At 42.9% G+C, this 16,528-nt stretch overlaps 1 protein-coding gene and 1 pseudogene across 7 annotated transcripts in view; one reads left to right on the forward strand and one right to left on the reverse strand.

Annotated features, from left to right (window-relative positions):
• LOC311607093 (small nuclear ribonucleoprotein G-like) overlaps positions 1-360 on the reverse strand; it is a 1,131-nt pseudogene extending 771 nt beyond the window's left edge. The window contains exon 1 of the transcript in view: positions 1-360. This exon is cut by the window's left edge and continues 771 nt beyond it. The product of the transcript in view is annotated as a small nuclear ribonucleoprotein G-like (transcript).
• The window catches only part of MAPKAP1 (MAPK associated protein 1), a 215,513-nt gene that overhangs the window by 56,333 nt on the left and 142,652 nt on the right, over positions 1-16,528 (forward strand). The gene's annotated exons all lie outside the window — the stretch shown is intronic.

The following is a 16,528-nucleotide window of genomic DNA, read 5'->3' on the forward strand; positions in this document are numbered from 1 at the left end:
TTTTGGAACTGTAGGACTGAACCCCTCACGTGCTCCAGCAGTTCATGGATGGGGTATATGTTGGCTGTGGGCTAACTCAAAGCCCTGGATCTGGGCCTGAGAGGTGTCTGAGCTGGTCACCCTGCTGGCTTTCCAGCTCTCATGGCCTTGTGGCGAGCTCACCATCAACACCAGTCCTGCTGCCCAGGTGAAGTACAGGGCTTGCTCTCCTGAGTGTTGCTGCTGGTGAGGGACATGGCTGGTTCTCCCACTCTTATGACCCTGGGGCCAGCTGTCCTGCCTGCCATAGGGGAGGAGGGCATCTCTCCCCGCAGACAAGCGGCAGGGCAGGCTCTCCCACACTCATGCCTTTGGGTGGTGCACCCACAACTCCCACCTGCAGGGTTAGCTTTACTGTGCTGCCCAGGGCCTGCATTTTCAAATGCTGCAGCAGGTAAGGGGCAGGTCCAGCTCTCCTGCTCTCATGGCTCCATTGGGGCCAACTCTCCAGGAGGGGAGGGAAAGGAGAAATATTTTTCAAGAAGGATATAGTGGCATGTACCTTTAATTCCAACATTTGGGAGACAGAGGCAGGCAGATCTCTGAATTTGAGGTCAGCCTGGCCTACACAAAGAGTTCCAGGACAGCCAGGCCTACATAGAGAGACCCTGTCCAAAAAAAGAAAAAAGAAAAAAGAAAAGGAAAAATATTTTTCAATGTATATTATTTTCTTGTCAGATATACCAAATGTTGGAGTGTAAGAGTTTCTAGATTTTCTAACTTACAGCGTGAGGAGGGCCAGGTGTTCATTCATCAGATGTTTACTGATGTCTGGCTTCTAGCAGAATAAGAGGTCCCAGGGCTGCTCTGATAAGAGGGTACTCCCTGCTCTCAAGGGTCCAGCTCAGAATCTGGCTGAGGAAACAAAGATAGAAGGATCTTTAAGTTCAGAGAAAGGAGCTGAGTCTAAGACAGGGTCTTAGTTGGAGAAGTTCTCCAGTCGCAAGCCCAGCTTCAAAGATGAAGAGATTCTGGCTAAAACCCTAATGGTTTAGTTCTTCGGTGAGTGCCTTGAGTACGCTGCCCCTCTGTGTAGGCATAGACATTTTCCAGCAGAGGGTAAGCCTCTCACTGTCCTCTCATCACAGCCTTCCAGGCAACTGTCTAGCTGAGGGTCCTAGAACCTTCCAAGTTCCCTGTGAGTTTTATCTTAGAGCCCCTACGGCATGCCTGTTTCCATGTAAACTTCTTTTTCTTCAAGATCGAACTCAGATGTTGCTTCTTCTGTAACTTTTTTTTCCAGTTGCCTAGCAGTGGCTTCTTCCTTTACTCCACAGTGCCTGTACCCATCGGTGTCTCTTCAGCCCAGTGCTGGGTAGGAATTGGGAGGGAACAAGGGGCCAGCGGGAAATGTACCTGATTCTGTTAATTAAGGTAGTGAGTGAGGACACACTGATGCCTTCCTAGAGTGCCTTGGCATGGTTCAGAGTGCTTTGCATGGATCAGTCACTTTCACCATAGCCCTGTGAGGAAGTCCTGTGATAATCCTGGTGACAAGAGGGTGGCTAGGAAGGAGTCGGCATTTGAACCCAGGCACTGCAACACTCGCAGTGTTCCTAACCACTGTTCTACTCAGGATGTGGCAGGCTCCCAGAGGGCTTCCACTTGTTATTGTATGGTTAATTCTCAGTCAGTTTCCAAGTGGCTCCTACTTTACCCAAGGGGCTTAGCCACAAAGGTGGTAATGGTTCCTTCTGCCCTGAGGTTTTTATAAAGTCCTTTTGCCGAGGGAGTATTTGTAGCTAGAGCCATTTAGAAGACAATGAGGTGCTTAGGGACAGAGTGCTGCTGTTCTGCTCATGACACAATGCTTTATGTCTTACAGCATTAAAGGGTACATATCTGCTTCCTCTGCTGAGTGATTGAGGGACAAGAGTGGGAGTAAGTTCTGCTTGGAAAGATGGGGGTGCTTACAGACCCGTGTTTAAACATGATTAGGGGCTGGTAGAAAAAGCAGAAAAAACTCAAGTGTGGTTTGTGTGTCAAATAGGGTCTTTCTATGAAATCAGTAACATCCAAGGAAGGACAGTTTCTAGAATGTTCCTGTCATCATCTGCCAGACTCACCAGTCACTCATGCCCTTGTGTTAGGTCTTGCCACACCCACTTTCATTACAAGAGCAACTTCTAGGTAGGTTGGCCATACTGCCTCTTTTCCTTCTCATTCACTGTGTCCTATGTTATAGTGGCCAGATCTCCCCAAGGCCTCCTACTAAACACACATACCTCTCTCACACCCCTCTCTCTCTCTCTCTCTCTCTCTCTCTCTCTCTCTCTCTCTCTCTCCCTCCCTCCCTCTCTCTCTCTCTCTCTCTCTCTCTCTCTCTCTCACTCTCTCTCTCTCTCTCTCTGTCTCTCTCTCACACACACACACACACACACATACACACCCCACACACCCCACACATACACTAACCTTTTCCAGTATACTTGTAATTGTTGTTTGTTTTGAGGCAGCTATGTAGCCCTGGCTGTCCTGGAATTCACTGGCCTCAGACTCAGAGATCTGCCTGCCTACTTCTGCCTACTGAGTGCTGAGAATAAAGATGTGTGTCACTACGATCGACTTCCATCATACCACTGCATTTTAGTGTTTTTAATACGAACAGTTTTGTTTTTCTTTTTCATTTTTGTTCTCCTTCATACATCCCTTTTTTGGTAGCCTTTGTCTGTCTGGGTGTGGCACTTGCTGCTAGATTGGTATTTCAGCCTCTGCCTGGCGCAGAGCCACAGTATTCTCAGAGCTTGTTTCCTTCCCTGTTGTTCAGCAGCCGTTCCCTTGGTTCCTTCTGACACAGATCATCAGAGAAGGGAGACTTAGGAGTAGTTCCTATGTGGCCTCTGCCCTGGAGTACGTGCTCTTTAGGGGATGGCATCTCAAAGCAGCAGCTGTTCCTACCACAGAAACCACAGCTGATGCCAGGAGGTCAGACATGGGCCAAGCTGCAATTGAGTCTGGCTGACTTTTCACTGAGTTGCATGTGTGAGTAAATGCAGACATGCCTTCTAAAGATTTTTTGTTTAATGAAAAATCTTATCAAGTCCCTTGGATTTGTCTCTGTTCTGAAATAACTTTCAAACTAGTAGGTCTGCACATTAAAGAACTGAGAACAAGATACTTCTTTTGCAGACAGTAGTCTGTGGGGAAGGCAAAAACAAGGTGTGTCTGAGCAAGCAAGGATACGACTGCGCTTAGGTGCTCTGCAGAGCTAGTTGGCTGAGCATGTGGAGTCTAGGTGACTTTTCACTGAGCAGCATTTGGGGAGCATAGAGACAAAAAGGTGGTTGGGCACAAGGGGACCTCAACAGTCGATCCTGCATAGCAGTTTTAGTATAGCTTACCAAGTATTGGGAGCTGTCACCTTCTGACAAGGGGCTGTGCAACTAGTGATGTTTGAGGTGAGCAGGGCTGCTCTTAAGTTTCTGACTTAACTGTAAATAGACATTTATTTAAGACCATCTGGTAAACCTGAGGGTAGAATTAACAGGCTTGTGACTACCTGACTTGGTGGCAGTAGTAGGTGATATTGCTAGACAATAGTGGAAGAAGAGTCAGAATTAGGGCCAAGAGGAATGGATCAGACATCGGAGTGCTTAGTCAGAGGAAGGACAGTTCATCCAGAGCTTGTGATCATGAACAGCAGACGGCTATCCACTAAAAGGTGTAGATTCCATCCCTATTCTCTGGTTTTGCTGATAAATCTTCAGATAAACTCACTAGGAGGCTCTCTTTTCCTTACCTGGAAACAGATGAGTAAGGCCTGCTTGCCAAGGCCATCACAAAGGTAAAATAGAGAGCAGAGCTGGGTGACCACGCTCAGGAGTCATCAGCTGCTAGACCACTGCATTGCCAAGCATCATGGCTTTTCAGGCATTGGTCCTGTGTCTTCCCATGTCAAGCAGTATCAGGCTCATATTGTAGGGAGGAATGTAAAGCAGATGTAACATCACCAGCCAGTACTCAAGTTTGCCCACAGAAAATGGGAGGGTGGCTCTGTGTGATGTTCACCTGCCTAGTTAGAAAGGAGGTGGACTCACAATGGTTTCTGGGGGCGTTTTCTGCTTCCTACCTTGTGAGAAGTGTATTCATATGTTCTCTAAGACTCCCTTGCAAGTCTAACGTGATGGCAAGAGTCACTGTTACTGCTAAATTTATTACAGGCTCACCTCTTTTCCCTGAGTGACTCATTATTGAGTCCTGGAAATGAAACTGTGTTTTTGTTTAGGAGGAGGAGGTGGTTAGGGAGAACTTGGGGATGACTTTTAAATAAGAGAACTTTGTATTATATTTATCTGTCTGGAGGCAATAAATCTGCTTCAGCAGATTAAATACAGACTTCTTTATAAAGCCCTGTTTTCTCAAACCTCTTATCAACAGCACTTGGCAGTAATCACACCTATGGAAACTTGTAATTTTCCTCAAGGAGGTGACACTGACAGAATTAAAAATGAAGGCACCCCCCTGAAAAGCAAGTTCATTACAAATTAACAGTGGTCTTAGCAAAGCAGTGGGCTAAGGCGTGTCAAATAGCGATATGGATAAAGAAACCCAGCATTTTAAACTGTCAGAGCTGGGAGCAGGGCTAGCCTGAGAACAAATTAATCACATATTGTCAAGGCAAAGTTGCATCAAATTAACACATCGGATTCCAGCATATTAATGTTAGAATGCTTTCACCTGATTATTACTGCAAACCATTGCCACTCTTTGAATGCAAAGATATAATTAAATTGCTAAATAGAAAGTGCATATAATATCTCCACATGCATTTAGGATGCATGAGCTGAAAAGTGCACATCCCAGGAAGTGACAGGTTCTATTTGTAGGGGGAAAACTTTACTTTTTCCCCCTTTTATTTACTTGAGAGTACTAGAGTATGAAATTAGAAAAGTTAGTTATGTTATTCATATGCTATATGGGTTAGATGAAATACAGGTTTAATTTAACTGATTTGCTACACTGGCTATGAGTCCATAATTACTTCTGCATTTTTCTGGAAGAGAAATAGGAAAATGTTGCACAGTAGTTCTTTGCAAAATTGCCCATAGCATATAATCCTGGCAATGATTTGTCATCAGAGAGTGCCTCAGAGAGACTAGATTGGCTGTTCTGACAACTGTCTTTTATGTAAGGGTTAAATTCCACTGTGCTTTATCTAGTATGTGTTTTATTACATTTACAGTGAGAATTAAGGCTGAGGCCCAGCTGCGGTTGACCTTTCTGATCAAGGAGGCTGCCTAGGAGAATGAACTTCCTTTTTATTAGTCTTCTGCTCATCCTTGGAGCAGGCCTTCTGGCTTGCTGTCTCTCTCGTCCATATTGAGTCCTCCACCATCTCTGTCTATGAAATCTTTCATAAAACTTACCTTCTTTCATGAATTTTCCCTCAGTAACCACTCTATATTTATAGTTTCTTTTCAGCTCTGGGAACACGTGTTTTGCCTTTATAAATGTCCACTTAGCAACCAAAGGGCTTCTGGGGTGTGTGTGGGGGGGGGGGGGAGTGTTATACATGCTCATGTGCATGTCTGTGTCCATACATGGAAGCCAGAGGAGAAGGTCAAATGTTTTTCTTTGTCACTCTTTGCCTTGTTGCTTTGAGATAGGATTTATCACTGAACCTGGAGCCAGATTGGCAGCCAGGAAGCCCCAGCAAGTTTCCTCTTTGTGACACCTTCACCTGCGTGTCCAGGCCTGCCCCCTGTCCAGGGTTACAACCATGCACCAAGCATTGCTCAGCTTTTTTTTTATATGGCTGCTGGGGATTTGAATTTGGGTCTTCAGGCCTGCATAGTAAATGCTGAGCCATCTCTCCAGTCCAAGGCTTATAATCTTGTAGAGGGGAAGTAATGACCACTAGAAGCTATGTGAGTTGAATGAGATAGACGCAGTCCTGAACCTAACAGTATTTGTGATCCTTAAAGGAACTACGTTGTGATAAGCCAGGAGAGAGGACATTTTTGAAGCTAGCTCCTGAAAGATCACCAATTTGGACTGAGGAACAAGATGCGTTCAATGGATCCAAAGTCCAATCTTGAAGGTTGAAAAGGAGGGTCTACGCTGGCCAGAGGCTCTTAGGCATGCAAATGTTGATTAAAAAACACCGTGAGGCGAGTGGTGGCGCACGCCTTTAATCCCAGCACTCGGGAGGCAGAGGCAGGCGGATCACTGTGAGTTGGAAGCCAGCCTGGTCCACAAAGCAAGTCCAGGATAGCCAAGAATATGCAGAGAAACCCTGTCTTGAAAAACAAAACAAACAAACAAACAAACAAACAAAAAACGCAACACTGTGAGGAGAGAGGTCCCTATTTGTGAGCAAGGGAAAGCTGAGTGTGCCTGGAATGTGGTTAGCAGAAGCCAGAAGTAAAGCCTGGCAGAAGGGTTTTCACTTTCCTGATAAAAGAAGCAGGAAACGGACACCTGAATAAGCCACCATTGTTCATCATCTGTAAAGTGATACAAACACATGGCTTGTGCAGAGCAGAGACCTTGAACAGCTCTCCCACTACTGAAGAGTCAGAGTTCCCGGGCCCTTGACTCCTGCCTGGCTGTGACTGGTGCTTCTGTTTCTACCATGTCAGGATCTGTGTCTTCATTCAGTCCAGTTTCTGGCCTACTTTGTTGCAAAGAGAGTTTGTAGCTCAGACCCACAAACTAATTTTGATAATCCATGTTATTTGAAAAGTTTAAGGAATAAATTTGTTACAAAAGTCACATTTATTGCAATCTAAAGATAGCTAAAAGTGTTTTTGTATTGTGGACGGCCCTTCCTACTTCTGTTAGCATGGATGTTTGGGAGTTAACCATGCCTGCATTTCCATATTCTTTATTATTAGAATATACTAATTAAACACAATTATATATATGGTTCATTCTATTTTCACACATATATACTGTGTTTTGGTCACATTTACACCTATAACTTTTTCTTGGCTCTGCATCTCCCACTCATTCCACTTTGTATCCCAATACATTTCTGTATTATTTTTCTCTTTTTAAAAAGAAAATTATATTCGTGTGTGTGTTTCCTTACCCATTCATCCATAGCTAGATATTTCAGTTGTTCCTGCCTCTTTGGCTATTGAGAGTAATGTTATAGTGAACATGAGAGCTCACGAACGTAAGAGATACCCAGATGTAGTGTTTCTGGATTATGTGGTAACTTGCTCTGTAGGTTTGGGGGTTTGTTTGTTTGTTTGTTTGTTTGTTTTAATTTTTGGTGCTTCTGCATTATTTTCCACTGTGAGCACGAGTGTACATTCCCAGTAGCAGTACAGAGGTACATTTCTCTGTGTCCTTACCAACACTGCTTCTTCCTCCCTCCTCTGTGTGCTTGCTTCCTTTCTGTTGGACCTTGCTAACAGAAGGTTTTGATTTGCAGCCCTCTGATGTCATGTCCTTATCATCTGTGAGTCTTTGGAGAGGTGTCTATCCAAGTCTTTTGTCCTTTTGAAAATTGGATAAGGGTTTCACTGCTTTGTTGGCTTGAGTTGTAGCTGTTCTTTATATATTCTGGATATTGACCCCTAGTGGTTTGGAAGCAGCTTCTGTTACAGGGCTGCGTCTTGCTCTCTTGATTGTTCCTTTCCTACAGGGAGTTTTGATTTGATACAGTCCATTATCTGTTTTCACTGTTGCTGCCTGTGCTCTTACGATCTTTCTAGCATCGTGAAGCTCAGCCCTTAGGTTGTCTCCAGGAATTTCCGTTTTAATTTCACATGCAGGCCTTTAATACATCTTGAGTGAATAAGGGTACAGTCTTAGTTTTCACTTGTGGATATCTAGATCCAGAACGATTTGCTGATGAGACACACTCTTGTCCTTTATGGCTTATATGGAGCATAGTGTGATGGTGAGAATATGTCCCACATAGTAGCCATTTGACTTTCTTGGTATCTGCATAGTGAAGCTTTTTATTTAGAATGACTTTTTCTCCATATTGTTACACACTGTGCCCTATCTGTGTCATAGCTTTGTACGTATTGTTCTCTACCCAGAATGCTTTCCTTTGTTAATGTGCTCATCCTTTATGATTCAACCCACATAGGATCTTTCTTCATGCCGATAGCTCGCTCTATTGTGATTATATATTTGGATATCTTTTTGTTTGTTTACCTGCTTGTTTGTTTTGAAACAGGGACTCATCATTTAACTCAGGCTGGCCCTGAGCGCAGAAGGGTCTGCCTGCCTCTACTTCTGAGTGTTGGGGTTAGAGGTATGGTCGTCTTACTTTGTTATTTATTTATCTTTGACTTTAGAGAATGAGAGCTGAAGGAAAGAAAAACTGGATTATGTCCAGTTTGTCTGTATAACCCCAGCTTTCACTGCCGATCCTGCCACCTGGTATCCACAATAAAATTAAATAACTGAACAGGTCACCATTGTCTGTAAAATAATAAGACTGTAAATGAAGGAAGGCAAGAAATCCCAGTTTTACATATAATTTGCTGATCTTCTGTCTCTCTTGTACTAAAATTAGGCAATGGACTGGCCCTCCAGAGTCTTGTTTGATTCTAGCAGGGATGCCAGTCACATAGGAATTGCTGGCCAGACCTTCCCAGTGTTTCCTTTTCAGGACATGTACCATTAGATCTTCAACCCTGTGTATGCACAGTCTGTGTGAGGATAAGGACTGTTGCCTCAAGAGTCGGGTGAAGCAAACATTGCTGGCTCTTTGTCTCTCATTGAAGGACAGGCATTCCCACAGCTTCACTCTTCCCACTGCAGAAACTAGGAAGGTTATTAGACAAGGTCATCTATCTAGTGTGATAGTATTTTGAAAAAGCATCCTCTGCTGAGTGTGGTGGTACATGCCTTTAATCCCAGCACTTGGGAGGCTGAGGCAGGTGGATCTCTGTGAGTTTGAGGCCAGCCTGGTCTACAGAGTGAGTCCAGGACAGCCAGGGCTATTAACACAGAGAAACCCTGTCTTGCAAGACAAAAAAAGGAAGGAAGAAAAAGAAAAAGCATCTGTAATCTGTATGATGTTTAAAAAAGAAAGAAAGAAAGAAAGAAGTAATTTTTACATGATAGCTTAAAAAAGTGAGGTGTTTCTGTGGTGACAGTGTCAGGAGGCTCTGGTGGCATGGGCACAGCTTCTGGAGTGAAGAAGGTGCTTTATCAGACCTGTTTGCTTTAGCCCCTCACCTACTCTGTAGTGTGGTGGACACATCACTTCTCCAAGCTCTTCCTAAAAACGTTTAAATTACATTTACTTATTTATAAGTGATGTGCATGCATGGCGGCACATGTGTGGAGGCAGAGACCAGCCTGCTGGAGCTGGTTCTCTCTTCCCACCACGTGGGTTCCAGGGACCAAACTTAGGTCAGGCCTCCAGCAAGTCCTTTTGTCCACTAAGCCATCTTGCCAGCCCTAGTTGGTTTTTTGTTGTTAAACTGATAGCGCCTTCTTTATAAGATTATCCTGAGAGTGTAAGTAAATAATCAAAAAGCTCTTGTAGAGTGGCCAACACACCATGTACCTTCCCTAAGTGCCAGTTGCTATTAAGAATTCCATGCTAGCTAGTAACCATACCTCCCCTGATCTGACTTAGGAACCTTGAAAGTTGCATGGAGACGTCAGGAAAATGTAATTGGATAGAGCCATTTTATTATTCATGAATCGGACCTGTAGACTTAATTTGGTTTCCTTAATGCCACCCCTGTCTACTGAGCCCAGAGCAGCTGTGTGTGCTAGAACTTTCTGTGGTGATGGAATTGTCCTGAGTGTGTGCCGTCCACTGTGGGAGCCACTAGCTAAATGGGACTGTTGAGCCATCGATGTGACTAGTGTGGTTATGGAGCTGAGCTTTCACCGTTACAGAAAGTGTTTCAGATGTAGGTAGGAACTGGACTTAGCACTTCAGTCTGGGATAGTGCAGGCCTAGACGCAGCATGAGCCGCCAGGAGAGGAGACAGACCTGACTAGAATTGCCGTCTCCTACCCTTCCCATGCCAGTAATGGGGTCAGAGAGAGCCAAACCCCCGGGCCTGCTTCTTGAAGGCTGCTGAGGTCCTGACCCCACTGTGCTGAGCACACAGAAGCAGCTGCTGAGGAGGCACTTGTGAGGGGCTGGAGCAGGTGAGCTGTGCCAGCCTGCTCGTCCTTCCTGTACTACTCTGTCTGGTATTTCTAAAAGCATGGGAACCCTCATTTTATGGCTAAAATGTGGAACTCTGGGCCTAGAAGCACTGGTTCCCTTTCCTGTGTAGTGACTAGCGTGTATTTGTCTAAAAGTAAAATTTCAGTTTTCAGTCCTTAGTGATAAAATGGCTTGCATTTTGTCATGTTGTTAGATGTCCCACGTGTTGTCAGATTCAGCAAAGACAAAACTGAAAACTACGTGAACTATTTTAGCCCAGAAGTCAGGACACTGCGTGGCAAGGGTGGAGGGTTTGAGGCTAGTCTGCCAAAGGGAGGATGTTCCCTGAGCCTTTGTCCCGCTTCTCTCTGGTCTCATTTTTGAGGTAAGAATTCAGGCATGAGGGCCAGGGTCAGCTTATGAAAAGCCAGCTGCCACCTTGCAGGGTGTTTCCTCTTCCCATCTTTTGAGTTCTAGGTGGCCTGCATGTGTAGAGAACCAAGTTGGTGTTCCTCTTTAAGCCTTGCCCAGATTACACTTAGCATCCCAGCAACGCTGTTCAAAGGAATTTGGAGTAATCTTATTAATTTTACAGTAGGGGTACTCTGCTGTCTATGAGTCACTATTTTAAAGCCTGAAATGGCAATACCTGGGAGTAAAATCCTTCATTTTGGAACTTTAAAACTTATAGCTTCTTATTCTTCAAGAATAAACAATATTTACAGCTGGACGAGGTAGCACACGCCTGTCGTCCCAGCACTCAGGAAGCAGAGGCAAGATCTCTGTGAGTTCGAGGCCAGCCTGGTCTGCAAACCAAGTCCAAGATAGCCAGGACTACACACAGAGAAACCCTGTCTCAGAAAACAAAGAAACAAACAAACAAAAACAAAACAAAAGAATAAACAGTATTTACACCTCCCAACTTAGCAGTTGCTTTCTCATCAAGTATCAGACAGACAGCTGCCTAAAAGCCTCTCCACAGTCATGGAGTCTGAGCAGATGTGTTGCGAGCCTGTGACTCACACAGTGAAGGGGGAGCACTGCTGATGCATCCTTCAGCCAGCCTGGTGTATAAAATACCAAAGCGTGGTTCCTGAACTTTTTCTGACTTTATTTGGCTCAACTGATTGAAATGTCCTTGAAAATAGTTCTGATTTTGGAAGGCATTGCACGGACTGCTCTAAATACACTATCTCCAGTATCCTCCCACACCTGTGAGGTACAGCTCTGGACCTCATTTTCTCTCTCTGGGGCTACTGTTACTTGCTTGGTTGTGTTCACGTGGATTAAGTGAGAATCATACCCATGTTGAAATGAATCAATTATTGTGCTGTTATTGCTATCTATTTCTGGTTTCTGTACAAATACATTTTTAAGTTGATGATTTTAAAAAGAATTCCCTCCTCCAGGTTTGTGTGTGGGGTGTGTGTGTGTGTGTGTGTGTGTGTGTGTGTGTGTGTGTGTGTGTGTGTATACTTGCAGGAGCTAGAAGCTTCAGGACTCCTGGAGTTGGAGTTACTGGTGGTACTGAACCACCCAGCAGATGCTGGGACCTGAACTCGGTCCTCTGGAAAAGGAGCAAGTGCTTTTAGCTGCTGAGCCATCTCTCCAGCCCCCCAAAGTATTTATTATTTCTGTTAGTGTGTGTGTGTGCTTTCTCCTTCCACCTTTACATTCGTTCTAACCCAGGTTGCCCGGCTTATCTAGCAAGTGCCCTTACCCTCTGAGCCATTTCACTGGCTGAAAATAGATTTTTATGGCTCAAGAATATAAGAGGATATTAAGCATCAAAAAGTCTCACTCTATATAATGTGATTGTGTGTTTCTCTCTTTTTATACAAAATGTTATGTCTGTATGCTTGCATTTGACCCTGGGGTGGATCCCAGGGCCTTGGGTGTGTAAGTGCATGCTCTGTCACCAAACCTGCAGCCCCATGCTTAATTTAGGAATTTGTCAGGGTCAGCTCACAGAGAGCCTCTCCTTTATCCATTTACACAGCTACATAGTATTCCACTGTATCCAGGCAATGTAATTTATTGAACCAGTTTCCTATTGATTGTGGCCTGAGCTGTTTCTAGTCTTTTGTCATTACAAACAGTGCCGTGGTGAATAATCTTAGACATCTTGGACACCCGCACTTATAAATGTAGGGTAAAGTTCAAAAATCAGAATTGTGGGGCCAGAGGGGATATGCCTTTGTCATTTTAGTAAACATTACCAAATTGCTGTGTATAGGAATTGTGTCAGTTATAACCCTACAGCAGTGTGGGGGCAGGGGGCTTCTGATCTTCACAGCTTCACTACAGAATTTATCAAATGTTCATCTTTTTGTCAATCTAACAGACAAAAAGGGAATCTATGTAATTTAAATTTGCATTTCTATTACGAGTGAGGTTGGCCTCCTTTTACCTTAAGAACCTTGACAAAGTTGTGAACTTCCTAGATGTACTGGGTTCCTGAAGGTTTTCTTTCCTCTAGATACTCTTTATATACGGGGCAGATTAGCTGAGCGTATTGGGTCTTTGCTCATGGATGTATCTTTTGATCCATTATACATTAATATTTTTGTAGTAAAATATATTTTCCTTATAGCATCTATATTTTATGTTAATTGATGTGAAAGGCTTATCAAATGTCTTGTTTATTTATGTTTATTCCTATATAGTTTCTACTGTTAAAAATAGGCTCATTTTCTATTGTTTTTGAATGTGCTCTTTTTCTTAACCAAATTTTCTATAATACTTTAAAATTTTTATTTTCGTAGATTTTAATGTACCATGTATAGGAATACTGTCAGCATGCAGCAACATATAGAAGAAAGCAGTGGCTTTTTGCCTCTTTCCTTTCATCTGTATCCCCGTGCCTACTGCTTGTTGCTTGGCTCTGGGCTACGAGTTGGCATGTAGTTAGTGTTAATTCTCTAAGTTACAGCATGCAAATATCTCTCCAATGATGCTAGCCAGTGCTATGCCAAGCAGAGAGCATTGTGACCAGTTCTCATGGGTGAAAACCTAAGACAAGGCCTGGATAGCAATGTCATCTGAAGCCTTCCAAATGGTGCTGTCTACAGAGCTCATGAGAGGCTATGTAAAGTAGTCATCTGTTTGTTGTGCTTTAAAGGCCGTGGTTGGAAAAACATCACACAGGCTGTGCGCTTCTAGTGAATGGATTTTTTTTTTTAACCTTTGAAATCACTTGTATTCTTTGTTTTCCTCTGGAAGCTGCTCATGCTTGACAGTAAACAGAGAGCATGCATTTGTTGTCCACTGTAAACAGTCTCGTCTTTTATTTGATATAGATCAGCATTTTGGTTGTCAGTTGAAACCAGTTTAAGGGTTTCCAGAGCTTCCATTAAACTTGGATTGCTCCTTTGTTGTTACCTTTATCCTCTCCCCTCCCTCAGTCTGGGTCCTGACCCTGTCAGGCATCCTACTGCTGTGCTGGACTTCCAGCCCAGGACAGTGGTTTTGGTTTGTGAACTTAGCAGGGATTTGCAGAATTTGAGAGAAGATGACTTAACACACTTCTCCCTCAAGTGTTTTTAAGCACAATTGGTTGCCTGGAATGCAGGGACTTCTGAATAAGCTTGCAGGGTGCTTCACACTCATCAGTGAGGTAAGGAAATTATTCACTTCTAAATTTTTTTCTTCAAAAAATTTAACAGTAAGTATTGAATATCTATAGAAACATTTAAAAAATACCCACAATATAGATCGTCCTCCAGTAATCACTCATCTATCTTCTGACCACTGTGAAAGGAAGAACATTACTGTTGAAGGCCCCTCTGGCTCCCGTCCCGCTCACAAGTGTCTTCAGCTCCCTTGCTGCAGATGCTTTTATTACCAGGTATTTGTATCCCTGAACAGTATCTATCCAACAGTTGCTTGAAGGGATTACGCTAGGAGTGTGCTCACGCAGCTTTCTTCTGGCAGTGTGATGGTTCAGAGATCCATATGCATAGCAGTAGTTCATTCATTCTCACTGGCAAGGAGGCTCTGTTATCTGAACATACTGCAGGATGTTTATGCACCTCACTGTTGGACACCTGGGCTGTTTCCAGCTATTAGCTACTGGAAACAATACTGTTTATAGACGTGTTACATGTGTAAGAATTAGTGGACGCAGAGGCTTACAAACATTTGGACCACAAAGTCACATATGAAAAATATATTTTATATCCCATTTTTATGTGTATGTTTGTGATAAATTGAAACAAAAATTTCAAGGAAGAATATTTACCTTTATTAATTGGGAATACATGCTGAGTTTTAAAAATTGTTAATCTTCAGAGAGACCCTGTCTCGAAAAACAAAAACAAAAAAAAAAAATTGTTAATCTTTTATTTAAAAGTTGGTGGGGCTGGCAAGAGGGCTCAGTGAAGAAAAGCATTTGCCCCTAAGCCTGATGACCTGAGTCTGATTCTTAGAATCCATATAGTAAAAGGAGAAAATTACAGAACACTGTCCACTGACCTCCACTTGTGTGTTTTGGTGCACGTGTATCCTCAGACATTGCATGCATGTTCTGCACAAATGTATATGCAGATAAAACGTCCAAACACATAAATAAATAAATACATATCTTTAAATTTTTAATTTATATATGTTTTTGAAAATAGTTATCTTTACAGTTTGAACGTGCTACAACTCTCCATTTCAGGTCTTTCATAATATTATGTGATTTTTCTTCATGGAAGTCTTAATATATATTTTGTTTAATTGGTTTATATATACTACCCACCCACACATAGACACACATATAATAAATACTTGTTTTGAGATAGCGTTTTGCTTGGTAGCCCAGGTTAGCTTAGAACTCAGGACCCTCTCCAGCTTAATCCTCCTAAGTGCTGCAATGATTATAAGCGAAGGACACCATGCCCAGCTTATTAGTATTATATTTCCTTCTTAGTAGCTTCAGATTCAGTAGTTATTTCCTGTTTGTTGCTAATGCATAGAAATACACTTGATATTTTCCACATTGATTTAACTTCAAGGACCTTAATAAACTCTTTAATTCTGTTAATTTTCCCATTTTCCCCCCCTCTGGAATCTGCCATTTTCAAATAATGATAGCTGCCCACCCCACCGCAATCTTGTACTTTTATATTGTTTCCTTGCTTTGCAGAGCTGGCTGAGCCCTCCAAAACTGCACTGAAAAGAAACACATTGACTATTTAATTATTAACTTCAGTGTTTGCTATTTTGGTAGATGGCTCATCTTGAGTTAAGGAAGATCTTTTCAGTTTCTAATTTACCCAGTAATAATTACATTTAAAGTCATAAGTGAATGTTGAATGTGTTGAGTGCCTTTCCACTACTTATGTAGGTTATATTATGTAGACTTTTCTTCTTTCATCTCTTAATATGATTGATTACATTAGTTTATTTTCTTGTGTTAAAACAGTAAAACTATTTTTTAAACAGTTAAAATTGGTCATCAGTATCCTAGTTTTATATAATGTGGTCTTAGTTTGCCAGTAACTTTTCCTCTTCTTCTTCCCCTCCCACTTTCACCCAGTGTCTTGATTTGTAGCTTAGCAATCCTCCTGCCTCACTCAGCCTTCTGAATACTGGGATTGTTTGCTGGTGTGCTCTTTAGAATTTAAGCTGTTTGTTCTCAAGAAGATTTAACCTATAATTGTTTGTGCTCTTGGGTTTGAGCCAGGTGTGGTAGCACACCACTGTAGTTAAAGCAGTGTAGAAGGCTGACGTAAGAGGATGATCCCTTGAGCTGAGGAATTAAGAGCAGCCTGAGGTAACACAGGGAGCCTTGTCTCAAAGAAAAGGAGGAAGGGAGGGGATTGAAGGAAAGAAGGGAAGGGAAACAAAAAGCAGAATCAGGTTGGAGAAGGAACAATGCTGTAGTCACAGCAAGATTTCTGGGAGCAGTGTGAGGCTCAGGGGACGGAGCCTGGCCTCTGTATTCTTGTGTCTGACCTAAGGACGAGGTTAGGCTGGTTTTGCTAGCCAGCTCAATTCTAGGAAAGGACCAGCTTCAGCACCATTCCCAGCAGTTAGATGTGCCTTCATTCCTGAAGAGTGGATCTGGATGGTATAACAGTAGCTGTACCTGTCTACTCTTAAATACTGCATGAGTTTACTTTTCTCATATATTCTTAGGCCATACTTGCAGGCCTGTATTTCAGGCCTTATTTTTGGGTGCATGTGAAACTTATAAATAAATCTAGTAGAAAGAACAGCACTTTCCATTTCTGCAGCTGATACTCTTTAAGTGTCTATTCTGGTCCTTGTAACCTTGGCTAGCCCTTTCACAGGTACAGGATGCTCTTGTGGCAAAATTGACCTTGTCTCCTTTTCCTTGACGATCTAAGTCCCTGTTTGCCTTGCTCTGGCTGTGGCTGCTTTGTTTGCACATTTACCATAAGAACTAGGTAAAAGGTATTA

The sequence above is a fragment of the Acomys minous genome (assembly GCF_964271855.1).
Source record: "Acomys minous genome assembly, chromosome: 10".
NCBI classification, from domain to species: Eukaryota; Metazoa; Chordata; class Mammalia; order Rodentia; family Muridae; genus Acomys; species Acomys minous.